Source organism: Peromyscus maniculatus, chromosome 5 (assembly GCF_049852395.1).
Source record: "Peromyscus maniculatus bairdii isolate BWxNUB_F1_BW_parent chromosome 5, HU_Pman_BW_mat_3.1, whole genome shotgun sequence".
Lineage (NCBI taxonomy): Eukaryota > Metazoa > Chordata > Mammalia > Rodentia > Cricetidae > Peromyscus > Peromyscus maniculatus.
The window spans coordinates 20870096-20883283 of NC_134856.1; the positions used below are offsets into that span (position 1 = coordinate 20870096).

General features: G+C 43.2%; 1 protein-coding gene across 1 annotated transcript in view; it reads left to right on the forward strand.

Moving 5' to 3' along the window:
• The first annotated feature begins 4192 nt into the window (after nucleotides 1-4192).
• LOC143273264 (transmembrane protein 184C-like) overlaps nucleotides 4193-13188 on the forward strand; it is a 44581-nt gene continuing 35585 nt past the window's right edge. The window contains exons 1-6 of the mRNA XM_076571829.1: nucleotides 4193-4440; nucleotides 7620-7750; nucleotides 7842-7878; nucleotides 9927-10132; nucleotides 11113-11311; nucleotides 12054-12147. The gene's annotated coding sequence lies outside the window, so the exon portion shown is untranslated. The remainder of the gene's footprint in view (nucleotides 4441-7619; nucleotides 7751-7841; nucleotides 7879-9926; nucleotides 10133-11112; nucleotides 11312-12053; nucleotides 12148-13188) is intronic.

Genomic DNA, 13188 nt, shown 5'->3' on the forward strand with positions numbered 1-13188 from the left:
ACATGTTCAGCAGCCAAGCAAGAGGCTTAGTCACCCCTTATGTCCTACATAATCCCTGCGCTGCATGGCGGTGTAATTTACACAGTGTGATCACGCAGTCCATGTGCATGCATGGCACAGCTCCTAAGCCCATATGTGCACGTGCGGGGGCATCCATAAAAAGCAGGTCACAGACTCCTCCCCCCTTCTCCTTCTTCCTCTCTCTCCATACACAACCTCCCATAGGCCTAAAGCACATCCCCCTCTGTTCCTTCTCCTAATAAACTCCTACGGTGTGTTTTGTCATACCTCCTGGCTTTTCTCTCGTAGTAAACAGTGCTGCTTAATGAATAACACAGCACCACATAAAACTAACCCTTGTAGGTAAAGAACGTAGGACGGTGTTTGATTTCAGACAATGATAGAGGCCATATATATTCACGTGTCTAATTGAGACAGATGTTTGCTTGCTCCCTTGATTTAGAGAGACCTTATGATCCCATTTGCCATTTGTTTGCTCTGCAAACCTATACAGCTAAAAGCTTTGAGTGCACAGAATATGGTGTCAGAATGCCAACCTTTTCAATTCTAAATGAGTAGGACTTTTTTGCGGCGCGCTCCTCGGCCAGCGAGGAAGAACGACCACCTTGCGAGGATCCTTCTCAGAACACACTTTATTGGAGCGCCTCTTGATCAAGGGAGAGCGGGAGGTGAGGGGCCCCGAGGACTAAACTGCCGCTGCTTATAAAGGGAATCAGGCAAACGTGCCGTACTGTGATTGGGTCCCGCCAGAATGCTAGCACGGGGAGCCACGGGATAGGCTGAGGACATAAGGCCAATTACCATACTCGTGCATCATAGCCAAATATGGAGTTGTTTACAGCTAGGCTACCAGGAAGCCAGCGCCATCTTAGAATGGCGGCTCCCTACATCTCCCCCCTCTTTATTAATTAAGCTGCAGGAGAGAGTATAGGTCTGATTTCTGCAGCACAAGTATTTCATCCGATCAGGTCCCCACCTCATGATGTGTTGACCGATCGAGGATGAGTTAACTGTGCATAATTGCCTGCATACCTTCCCGAGTGCAATGGACCAACCAGTGCCTGGGGTGCAAAGGCTATGCATGTAACAATTGTCCACATACCTTCCCAAGTGCAATGGACTAACCAGTCCCTGGGGTGCAAAGGCTATGTGACTCCATGTGTAGTCAGACTTGCTCTCCTTGAAGGAAGGAAAATGTCCTACACTTCAAGTGCAGTGCATGAGCCTGGCATCCTGTGCTTAATTGTCCACACACCTTCCGGAGTGCAATGGACTAACCAGTCCTGGGGGTGCAAAGGCTGTGTGGATATTAGGTATCTGGGGGGAGGCGCCACACTCCAAAGCAGCCAATGCTTGAGTGATAATGCCCTTGTCCTTTTTGTACGTGCTCGCAAATGGCAGACCAACCACAGACAAAACACACATCCTCCAAGGCAGCATGCCAAAAATATACCCTACCCCCACCCATTCTAAACAGTGAAAAGGTAGAAGCAATCCAGGAGGACAGTCCCTCTGCCATGCTGAGGTCCCCTCGTGTGGAGTTGATGGTCACCACCGCCACTCTGTTTTTCCAAGGTCTCTTCAAATTCTCCGGACCAATTTCCTATAAGATAACTAGACAATTGTTTAGACAAATTTGCTGCTCGGGAACCATTCTGAAACTGCACACTAGTGACACACAAACCAGGCATTCTCCACTCGCAGCCCAATTGGACCAGCTGCCAAAGGATGTCAACTGGTTCTTGTACCAAGCCAATGCACTGGTTAAGCACCATAATGCCGCCTTTCAACTGTGCATTTAGGGAAGTAGAGGTATGAAGGATGGTTTGGAGCCATCAACTCCTTCCACCTGAAGAGGCTAAAATGGCCAAGCCTGCATCTCTGGAGACAGGGACCAGCTGCAGCAGTTTGAACCTCCACTGCAAAGGTGATGCCTAGCACCTGGCCCCCAGCCAGCACAAGGATTCCCCATAACCTCTCTGAGAATGATTAGAATTCTCCCTTGTGCAGCTCGTGTGGTTGCAAGGACTGCTGCCGCTAGGCCAGCATTACTTAGCGGTCCCCCAATTTCCCGACAGGCTTTTAGCCAAGCTTCTAATCCCTTTCCTTTCCACGGGGTAATAGCTCTACGACATTCTTTAGTGCTTTGCTCATATACTAATTGTTGAACCAGAGGCATAGCTGTTTCTACATCACCAAATATCTTTCCTGCTGCCTCCATCATTCTAGCTACGAAATCTGAAAAAGGTTCATTAGGTCCCTGAATGATCTTAGTCAAATTCCCTGATACTTCTCCTTTATTTGGTAATGATTTCCAAGCTTTAGAATAAATCTCATTTATCTATTGATAAACTTCAATAGGATATGCCGTCTGATTTACGGTCCATTGTCCTTGACCCAGTAGCATGTCAGCCGTCCACTGTGGTCGGTTATTCTGAAGATTAATTCTAGCTTGTACCTGGGCTCTATCTGTAACTATAGATTTGAAGTCCAAATACTGTCCTGTAGTTAAACATGCTCTAGCTATTTCAAACCAATCTGTTGGAGTCATAGCCTGAGTAGTGAGCCTAGTCAATAATGTTAAGGTATAACTGGCCGTTACTCCGTAGGCTCGAGCAGCCTCTACCAGGTCTCTTAATTGTTTATAAGGCACAGGTTCATGATATCTGTTGTTTGTTTGCGGATCTTCAAAGACTGGAAACGCAGACGCTAGCCGCACCCAGGTGTCTCTCCTGATAAAATGACAACCTCCACCTGTTTGCAGATACGAAGGTGTTGCTGAGGGTGGATGTGGTCCCGAAGGCGCCGTTGGTTCCACATTCACCCCAGCAGAAACATTATAAGGAGGAGGCCGCTGCTGCCCATCTGGATCTAATTCATTATCAGATAAATCAACTTTTGCAAATCTCTCTAGTACTAGATACAAAGGATCCCCTTTCTTTTCTGAATTTTCTTCCTTTTTAGGCCTACTTAAGTTCTCCCCTTTAAAGTCTGATTCTGATAGACTATCCTGGTGCTTAATTAATGCCTTGCGTCCCTTTCTAATGATTTCCACATTGCGTTCTTCCTTGAGACATGCATATACAAAACAGCAAAGAAGAACAACAATTGTCATAGAAATGAACACAAGAGCAAGCACAAACGGATTTATCCCAACAATCAGCATACCTGGAGAACTTACCGACGTCACCGCCGTTCCTGGCGAACTTACCGACGTCACCGTTCCTGGAGAACTCAACAACGTCACCGCCGTTCCTGGCGAACTCACCGACGTCACTGTTCCTGGAGAACTTACCGACGTCACCGCTCCGTGTGCTGAGTTCTGAATCCTCCTCGACCCCTCACCTGGTGTCCAAAGTTTCCGTCCCGGGTTTCGGCACCAGTTGCGGCGCGCTCCTCAGCCAGCGAGGAAGAACGACCACCATGCGAGGATCCTTCTCAGAACACACTTTATTGGAGCGCCTCTTGATCAAGGGAGAGCGGGAGGTGAGGGGCCCCGAGGACTAAACTGCCGCTGCTTATAAAGGGAATCAGGCAAACGTGCCGTACTGTGATTGGGTCCCGCCAGAATGCTAGCACGGGGAGCCACGGGATAGGCAGAGGACATAAGGCCAATTACCATACTCGTGCATCATAGCCAAATATGGAGTTGTTTACAGCTGGGCTACAAGGAAGCCAGCGCCATCTTAGAATGGCAGCTCCCTACACTTTTTAACACAAGTTCCAAATGTGAACATTTCATATTGGCAATTACTTCCAAATAAGCCATGTTTTAGAATGATTCTTCTACTCGGTTCAGAATTATGCAGTGAAACCCCTCCTGAGGGCTCTAAACTTTAACAAATGACTGAAATCTAAGCAAAGGTTTCCTATTCTGTGTTTTTCCAGCCAGTTTCTAATTCCATCCTTAAAGACAACCAGGGAGCCTTTTCAGAAAAAAAGCCTGTCTCAAGTTCTGCTCTGTCCCTCACTAAGGCTTTCCTTTAGATGGAACAAAGTCTCAAAAATGCAGCACGTGTTTCTGAACCGTCCCCAGTCCCTACAACTTCCGGAATCCTCCTCATGATCCACTAAGACCAGCCAAGTTAGGGAAGCCAACAAACCTCCACTATCCTCCTCTGCATTCCTCCCACCACGCCCTTCAGTTACCTTGGTTACAGTCACGCCCTCCTCCGTAGCTGCCCAATCATAAAGGTCTGACGTCTGACTTCACAGAAAACAGCTAAAGAAGAGAAAGTGTCAAAATCTTGATTTGGTTCATTTTCTTGGCTGTTCAGTGATTTTTCACTGATGAAAATGGCCTGTGCGAGCAACAGGAAAAACTGGAGGCGATGGATCCAACCCCTGGTCATACTCATTTATATAATTAGCATCCTGATCTTGGTTACCTTGTGTATTTTGAAATATCACAATGTGAAGGTAAGAGGGTCCAGCACCTTTACCCTTTCTTAGTCTGTTTGGCAGGATCCCTTTGTCAGCCTTTAATGCTTGGGGGGTCAGAAAAACATTTCATCTCTGAACATTAAACAGACCCGTCTGATTTCACTTTGCCGCTACAAGTGCAGGTGGAACCTGGTGGAGAAAACCAGTTAACGTTGCTGCTTAGAATGCTTCGCCGGTACCCATCAGTTCCCAGAAAACTATTCTTGCCGGGCGTTGGTGGCGCACGCCTTTAATCCCAGCACTTGGGAAGCAGAGCCAGGCGGATCTCTGTGAGTTCGAGGCCAGCCTGGGCTACCAAGTGAGCTCCAGGAAAGGCGCAAAGCTACACAGAGAAAAAAAAAAAACTATTCTTGAAATCACATCTGCTGTGCAGATACTGGGCTTGACCAGATCAGATAAACTACCTTGAAAGCTAAGTTCTGGATTTTATAAGCTTTTAGCCTGCTTCCTGGAACGAAAGGATTCCCGTTAGTTGGACTTTGCTAATTGTTTTTATGTTGGAAGTTCCATCATTTGTTTCTTTCTTTAATGAGATAAAGTCTCATGTAAACCAGGCTGTTTTGGAACTTGCTTTGTAGCCTAGGATGGTTCTCCAACCTCCACATTCTCAGGGCTTCTGTTTATTCAACACTGAGGATGGAACCCAGGGCTTTGAGCACTTGAGGCAAGCAAGCATTCTACCAACTGAGCTACGTTCGCCCCTTGAAGTTACTCCTCAGCCCCTTGAAGTTACTCCTCAGTCAAAACAAAAGTTTTACAAAAGTTCCTCGTGTATTTGTTTCTTTTTTTTTTTTTAATGTATTTGGTGTTGGTGTATTCATGGGATGGCCCACTTGTGGAGGTCAGAGCACGGGCCAGTTAGGGGAGTTGTTCTTTCCTTCCATCATGAGTGCTGAGTGAGGACTGAGCTCAAGAGATCAGTGCAGTGTCGGAGGCAAGCCCCTTACCTGAGTCATCTCTCCAGCTGCCTTTTGTTACTTGTTGATGTCACAACATGACGTCGTGTGACATTACTAAAGTATTACAAGCTGGATACCTAACATATCCGTAATATATGTATAAAATGAACTTAGAATTATTAATAATAATAACCGGAAAGCACTTTATTATTTTAGAAGAGTTATGACAAACCATGTACATGACCCCCCCTTTTGAGTGTGGAAAATATTTTAGTTAAACAATATGTCCAAACGTGTCTGGAGGGTCATTTTGTTCACTAAACTTTTGTTGGCTTTTCTTATTATAGTCCACATAGTTATTTAAGACTCTTATAATATAACATTAAGTATTTCTCATTTGTTAAGTTTTTTGCCATTTAAAATATATCCACCCAAATTTAGGTATAGCAATCATAATATAAATATAATTTCCTCACTTAGTATATTCCTTGGAGTACTTAATTCACTTAGTATTCTCTTAGTTGTGAGCTTCAAGCGTAGTTTGAAAGAGCCATGAACCTTTAAGACCAATTCTAATCTGCAGTGTAAACTGCTAACACCCCAAGTTGAGTCCCTCAAGTTCTGACAGGGATGTTTAATGGAGGATGTGCGGGTGAGCCTGTCAAAAAATGCACTTGGATATGCAAGTCTGGACCTCAGAACAGTTTCAATTGCAGGTACACGTCTTGTTTAATCTACTCTCTGCCATAATAAAGGGCCGTGGAGACAGCTCAGCAGGTGGAGCAATAACCAGGAAACCCGACCACTTGAGTTCCCTCTCTGTGACCCACCTGACTGGCATCTATGGCAAGATGGGAGGTGGACACGGAATTGCCTGGAAGCTCGCCAGCCAGCTGCCTCCACTCTGCAGCACAGCAGCAGAAACAAGAGACGCCCTGGTTCCTAAGCTGGAAGGAGAGCTGACTCCCCAGAGCTGACCTCTGACCTCCACACATGCACACACACACACACACACACACACACACACACACACACACACACAGAAGCACATGTGTATACCATGAACTGAGTGCCTTCAACAGGAATTTGTGTTTTCAGTCTTGAAAACTATTTTGGAGTCAGATATCATGGGGACCAGAGGGTTGCTGTCTAGGGAAGGTACTCTCAGGTTGCAGATGGCCATGCCCTTGCTGAATCCTCAGGTGGTTGAATGATCTCATTTTGAGATCGCCAGCCCTATGAGACTATGACCTCATTTCACCTAAGTCACTTCCCATCAGCCTTATCTCCAAATATGGCTGTTTGCAACAGGGGTTAAGTTCCGACCTCTAAAGGGGAGCACACCTAGGTACTAATGGTCGGACTTTAGACAGCGTCCGCAGTTAAAGAATGCTTGAGATCAAGGACACAGAGAAGGAGCAGCAAGGGACCTGGCACCAGCATTTCCCAGGAATTCACAAGGAACCAATGAAGTGAATGCCCGGGTGGAGGGTCTCGAGGGGACATTCTGAATAGTGTGCACTGTTGCCAACCTGCCTATCACTCTTCACAAGGAGAAAGGTCAGTGGGAGCTTAGTGATTACTGGAGCTGGGAGGACCAAACCCAGAACAGAATTGTTGAAGTATGAATGTGTGGTGAAAACTTAGAATCCGGAGAATATATGAGTTTTGAAGATTTTGACTCCGAAGGAGCCGAGAAATGATAGCACAATAGGTAGAGGGGACTGAGAAGATCAAAGAAAGGTTTTGTTTTTGTGTTCAAGGTTAGAGGCTTAACTGGGGCATTTCCTCAAAATTTTAGCTCATAAACAGCAAACAAGAATCAGATACAGAAAGCAAATAACACATTAGGAATGGGCAGAGATACTATGCAAATGTTCTTTTTGTTTGTCTTTGAGGAGAAGGATGAGGAGGAGGGTTCTTTTGTCAGGCTGTCCTGGAGCTCACAGAGACCCTTCTGCCTCTCAAGTTACTGGGACTAAAGTTGTGTGCTACCACACTCTGTAACTCCAGCCCCAAGGAATCTAGCACCCTCTTCTGACCTCAGCAGGTACCCACACTCACACAAGCACATATTCACACACAGACACACACATACATAGAATTTTTTAAAAAGTAAATCTTTTTTTAATTGCTACTAATTATTTGGGAAATACCAAGCAGTATCAGTAATCTAATGAAAATTTAAGACAAAAATATTGATCTTTATAGTTTTAATATCAGAATCTAAACCAATGTGTTCTTTTGTTTTTCAAGGTTGGAATACATGCTAAAGCATGGCTTATTGCTGGTATCTTTATGCTGTTGACGGTACATGTGTCCTTCTGGGGGATTCTGCAACACATGATGCATTACACACAACCTGAACTTCAAAAACCTATTATGAGGTCAAATCTTAATGTATTTGCTATTACTACTATTGACTGACTTAAATCATAAAGATGATATTAAGTATTTTTTATGTTTTACTTTCTGTAGGATTCTTTGGATGGTCCCAATATACAGTTTAGATAGTGTAAGTATATTTTATTGTATTTCGTTAAGAATTCTTGGGCTGGAGAGATGGCTCAGTGGTAAGGAGTACTTTTCTAGAGGACCCAGGTTCAATTTCCAGCACCCACATGGCAGCTCACAACTATAACTCCAGTCCCAGGGAATCCAATTTCTGATCTCTGAAGGCACCCGGCATGAACATAGCACATATGCATTAGAGTAGACAAAATACTCATGCACATAAAATAATAAAGTAAATAAATCTTTTTAAAAAATCTTTTATGACACCTTTTTTTTCTGGTTTTTTGAAACAGGGTTTTTCCATGTAGCCCTGGCTGTCCTGGAACTCATACTGTAGACCAGGCTGGCTTCATACTCAGAGACCCACCTACCTCTGTCTCCCCAGTGAGTGCTGGGATTAAAGGCGTGTGCCACCACCACCTTGCTTCTTTTCTGACACAACTATGCTTACTAAAGAATGCTTAATAGCCAGGCAGTGGTGGTGCATGCCTTTAATCCCAGCACTCGGGAGGCAGAGCCAGGTGGATCTCTGTGAGTTCGAGGCCAGCCTGGTCTACAGAGTGAGATGCAGAAAAGGCACCAAAACTACACCCTGTCTCCGGAAAAAAAAAAAAAGCTTAATAAAGTAATAAACACATAACATTGACTTTTAAAAAGAGATTAATAGTGAAATTTTTCATAGTTTTTTGTGGGTTTTTTTGTTTTTGTTTTGGTTTTTTGGTTTTCGGTTTTTTTTGAGACAGGGTTTCTCTGTGTAGCCCTAGCTGTCCTGGAACTAACCCTGGAGACCAGGCTGGACTCAAACTCAGAGATCCACCTGCCTCTGCCACCTGAGTGCTGGGATCAAAGGTGTGCACCATCACAACCCAGCTTTTTCTTTCTTTCTGTTTTTACTTATTATTTGTCTTTATATTTTTGAGATAGGGTCTCACTACGTAGATCTGGCTATCCTGGAACTCACTATGTAGAGCAGGTTGGGCCCGAACTCACAGAGAGCCCCCTGCCTCTGTCTCCCGAGTGTTGGGATTAAAGACGTGCGCCACTGCAACTGGCCAAGTTCACATGTTGTTAGTGTTGGTGAGGAAGATAATATAATGAAAAATGCAGATGTTTCAGACATTTTTAAATATATATTATATATATTTATTTATTATATATTCAGTGTAATGTCTGCATGTATCCCTGCAGGCCAGAAGAGGGACCAGATCTCATTACAGATGGTTGTGAGCCACCATGTGGTTGCTGGGAATTGAACTCAGGACCTCTGGAAGAGCAGTGTTCTTAACCCCTGAGCCATCTCTCCGGCCCTGTTTCAGACATTTTAATGTGTAGCTGTTTTCTTTGCTCAGTTGCTTAAATTTAAGATTAGTGGCTCTTAGTCTTTTAAATAATGAAATATTGTAATTACCCTCCTCAATAAGTAGCCACAAGAGAATACTTTCCCACCCCAGGCATCAAAATGTGCTGATGCTCTGTTCTCTTATATAGAATGGTTAGCATCAGCATATGGACTAGTGTGTCTCCCCTGTCCTTACGGTCAGCTCTAGATGGCTTATGACACCTGATAGAATATCAGTGTCATACGCAGGTAAGGGGACCTCTGGGAGTTCGAGGCCAGCCTTGTCTGTATAATGAGTTCCAGAATGCAGACCTGGGGTTAGGGGCTGTTACAAATATATCTCTTCCAGGGCTGGCTGAACCCATAGATGCAGATTCTCATAAGGATGCTGATAGTTCGCTATCATGCTTTTTAGTTATTGTCTTTTATTTGTACACCACCCCACCCCAAAAAAAGAAAATAAAAGGAAAAAACACTTTCCACAGTAGACACAACTAAAGAAAATGGCTTTAGCCAGGTGTGGTGTTGCATCCCTTTAATCCCATCACTCAGGTGGAACTCTTAAGTTGGAGGTCAGCCTGGTGGACATAGTAAGTTCCAGGACATCCAGGTTACATAGACCCTATCTGGAAAGAAAAAAGGAAAAAATGCCTTCAGTAGCATTTTCTGAATCAGTAGCATTTCTCTTTAACATCTGTGCTTTTCCATAGTGGTTGGCCTTAAAATTCCCCCAAGTTGGAATCTATGCCGATACCTGGAGAGACTGTTATGAAGCTTACACCATTTATAACTTTATGATCTTCCTGACCAATTATTTAACAATTCGGATCCCAAATGTAATGTTATACCTGGAAGCAAAAGATCAGGAACAGCATCTCATTCCACTCTGCTGCTGTCCGCCGTGGGCGATGGGAGAGTAAGTGTGTTTGGTTTTAACGGGCCTCTGTGTGGGTCTGAAATATCAGTCAGCTCTCTGCAAGGGGCGGGGACAGTAGGCAGAGCTCTTACCCTACGTAGCACATAATACAGTTTGAAAGATAATAAAATACATTATTACAATGTACATGTTGAAAGATAATAAAATACATTATTACAATGTACATGTTGAGAGGGGTTTTTTTGTTGTTTTTTTTTTAATTTTTTTACATTGCTTACCACAATAGAAAAGTTCATCAATGTATTAGGAAATATTTAATCAGCATCTTTTTTTCAGTTGGGAACTGGAGCCTAAATGATTGTGCACGTGATCATACAGCTAATTGTCTTGTACTCGTCTCCCTGTTGAGACAAAGTCACTGACAAAAGCAACTTAGGAACACAGTTGAGGGTGCAGTCCCTTATGGTGGGAAAGGCACGTGGCAGGTGCATGATGTCATACTGCATCTGCTGTCAGGAAGCAGAGAGAAAAGCCAGAACTCAGCTCACTGCCTCGTGTTCAGTCCAGGGCCCCAGCCTGTGGATCACCGCCCACCCTCAGGGTAGTTTGCCTGTCCCAGGAAATCTTTCTGTAAACACATTCACCAGGAAGCTGCATCCTAAATGTCAATGCTTTATACACTTGCGTGTGCACAAGCTCACAGTTCATTTGTGCCTTCGTTTTTCTCCTGTGTTAGTTAGAGCCATCACTATCAGTTCTATCAGCAAAGCTCCTGAGATAATCGGTTTTATTTGACTCACAGACTCAGTTCATTTGGTCCTGTTGATTTGCAGTGTATCATGGCAAGAGTGGGAAACAGGAAAAGACCAAGGTCCCAGCACCTTCTTCTGTTCCTTCTGTTCTGTGTTGCACTATAGTGGAGCTGAAGGGAGGCTTTAGGAGATAAAGTGATTAAATAATTTCAAAGTGGTCTTCAGATTTCCGTGTTGCCACCACATTCTTACCCTACTATCATTTAGGAGAACGAAATTGGCAGAATTCAATATAATTAGTGTCAGCTGTCAACGTGATTTTAATTTGGAGGCTTTGCGATGTTCTGATGCCACTGAATAGTTGAGATGTTATGTTCTCTTTCTTCTGCGGAATGCTGCTCTTTCGATGCAAACTGGGAGTGCTGCAGTACACTGTGATCAGACCAATTATCAGTTTTATAACATTGTAAGTATGGCATTCCTTTAGCTTTTTTTAAATCTTTATGATACATAACTGGAAATATAGCTCAGTTGATAAGAGTGTTTGCCTTGTATGCACAAAGCCCTGGGTTTAATTCTCAACATGACAGAAAACAAGTGTAGTGATTCATGGCAAATAATCCTAGCACTTGAAGGTAGAGGCAGGAGAATTGAGAGTTTAAGGCCAGACTGGGCCCTGTCTTAAAAAAACAGTTGATGTTCTTAAATGGAAAAAACAAGTAGAAGAACAATGTTGATTAATAGTGTAAATACATATATAAAAGCCGGACTCTATTATGATGAACAATGCAAAGGATTGCCATGATTTTCACATTCTTTGAGAGCAGAATGTACAACACATCAGAAAAACCAAAATTAGGCTTACTAAAGTAAACAGACTTACTGAAGTAAACAGACTTTACTAAAGTAAACAGACTCTAAATTTTAAGTGTTGCTACCACTACACCTTAAGAACGTGTTCAGGGCTGGAGAGCACTCAGTGGAGCACTCAGTGTTAAGAGCCCTTGGTACTCTTGCAGAGGTTTAGTGAAATCTAGTTCCAGAGTATCCAGTGCCCTCTTCTGGTCACCAAGGGCATTGCATGCACATTGTGCACACGTATACATGCAGGTAAGACATTTGTATGCATAAAATAAGTCTCTAAAGGGTACATATTAAGATACTGGTTTACTTGGTCAGTCATAAAGTTTATTCTTGCCATTTTTAAGGATATGTGAAATGGTTGGTGTCTACGATGAAGGGAAATTTGGTTTCTCCAATGCAAGGACTTACTTGGTTATAATAAATAATTTGTCAGAACTGGTAAGTAAATCATCATTCTTCTCAATTGTACTAAATTTGTTTCTGTTGCTAAATATTATCAGACACTATTTCTTGAGGAAAAAATTACCTTTTAATTTGTACATGGAACTTGAAACAGCTTTAATATATACCTTTATACAATATAGAAGTACAGTAATATGTTCATGAATGATTTGGTGACTTACGTGCAGAGCTGTTTGCTCTTGTGACCACACAGCCTTGTGAGGATAAGCATGGTGTGCCTTCTAAATAAACAAAACAATGCAATAGACCTATTCATTAAGAGGGAAAAAGTCTAATTGGCATGAGAGGAGAGAGTTTAAATAAAAATGGAAGAGTTCACCAGGTGGTGGAGGCTCACACCTTAATTGGGAGGCAGGGGCAGGCAGATCTCTGAGTTTGAGGCCATCGGGTCTACAGATTGATTTCCAGGACAGCCATGGCTACACAGAGAAACCCTGTCTCAAAAGACCAAATAAATAAACAAACAAAACAGCAAGAATTTAAATCTCTGATCTATATTTAGAATTAAAGGAAAATTAAAAATGACTTTTCTTTCCCCCCCAAAAAATGAGTGTTGTTCTAGGAACTGAAAGGCTCTCTTAAGCTGATGTGTATTTCATCTAAAGTCTTTGGATAGTGCTTTTTACAGTATAGTAACAAACACTTCTAATACATAAATTATTAGAAGTTTATGATGGAGCCAAGCATGGCATTGCATGCCTTTAATCCCAGAATCTGGGGAGCAGAGGCAGGCAGATCTCTGAGTTTGAGCCCAGCCTGATCTACAAAGTGAGTTCCAGGACAGCCAGGGCTACACAGAGAAACCCTTTCTCAAAACACCAAAAAAAAAAGAAGGAAGGAAGGAAGGAAGGAAGGAAGGAAGGAAGGAAGGAAGGAAGGAAGGAAGGAAGGAAGGAAGGAAGGACATCTTCAATATAAAGCAGAGCCTTTATGAGTGAGCAAATTCAAATGAAAAACTCACTATCTCTGATTTCTCTGTTGCTGTCTAGAAGTTTCACCAAAAATGAATTCCAGCTC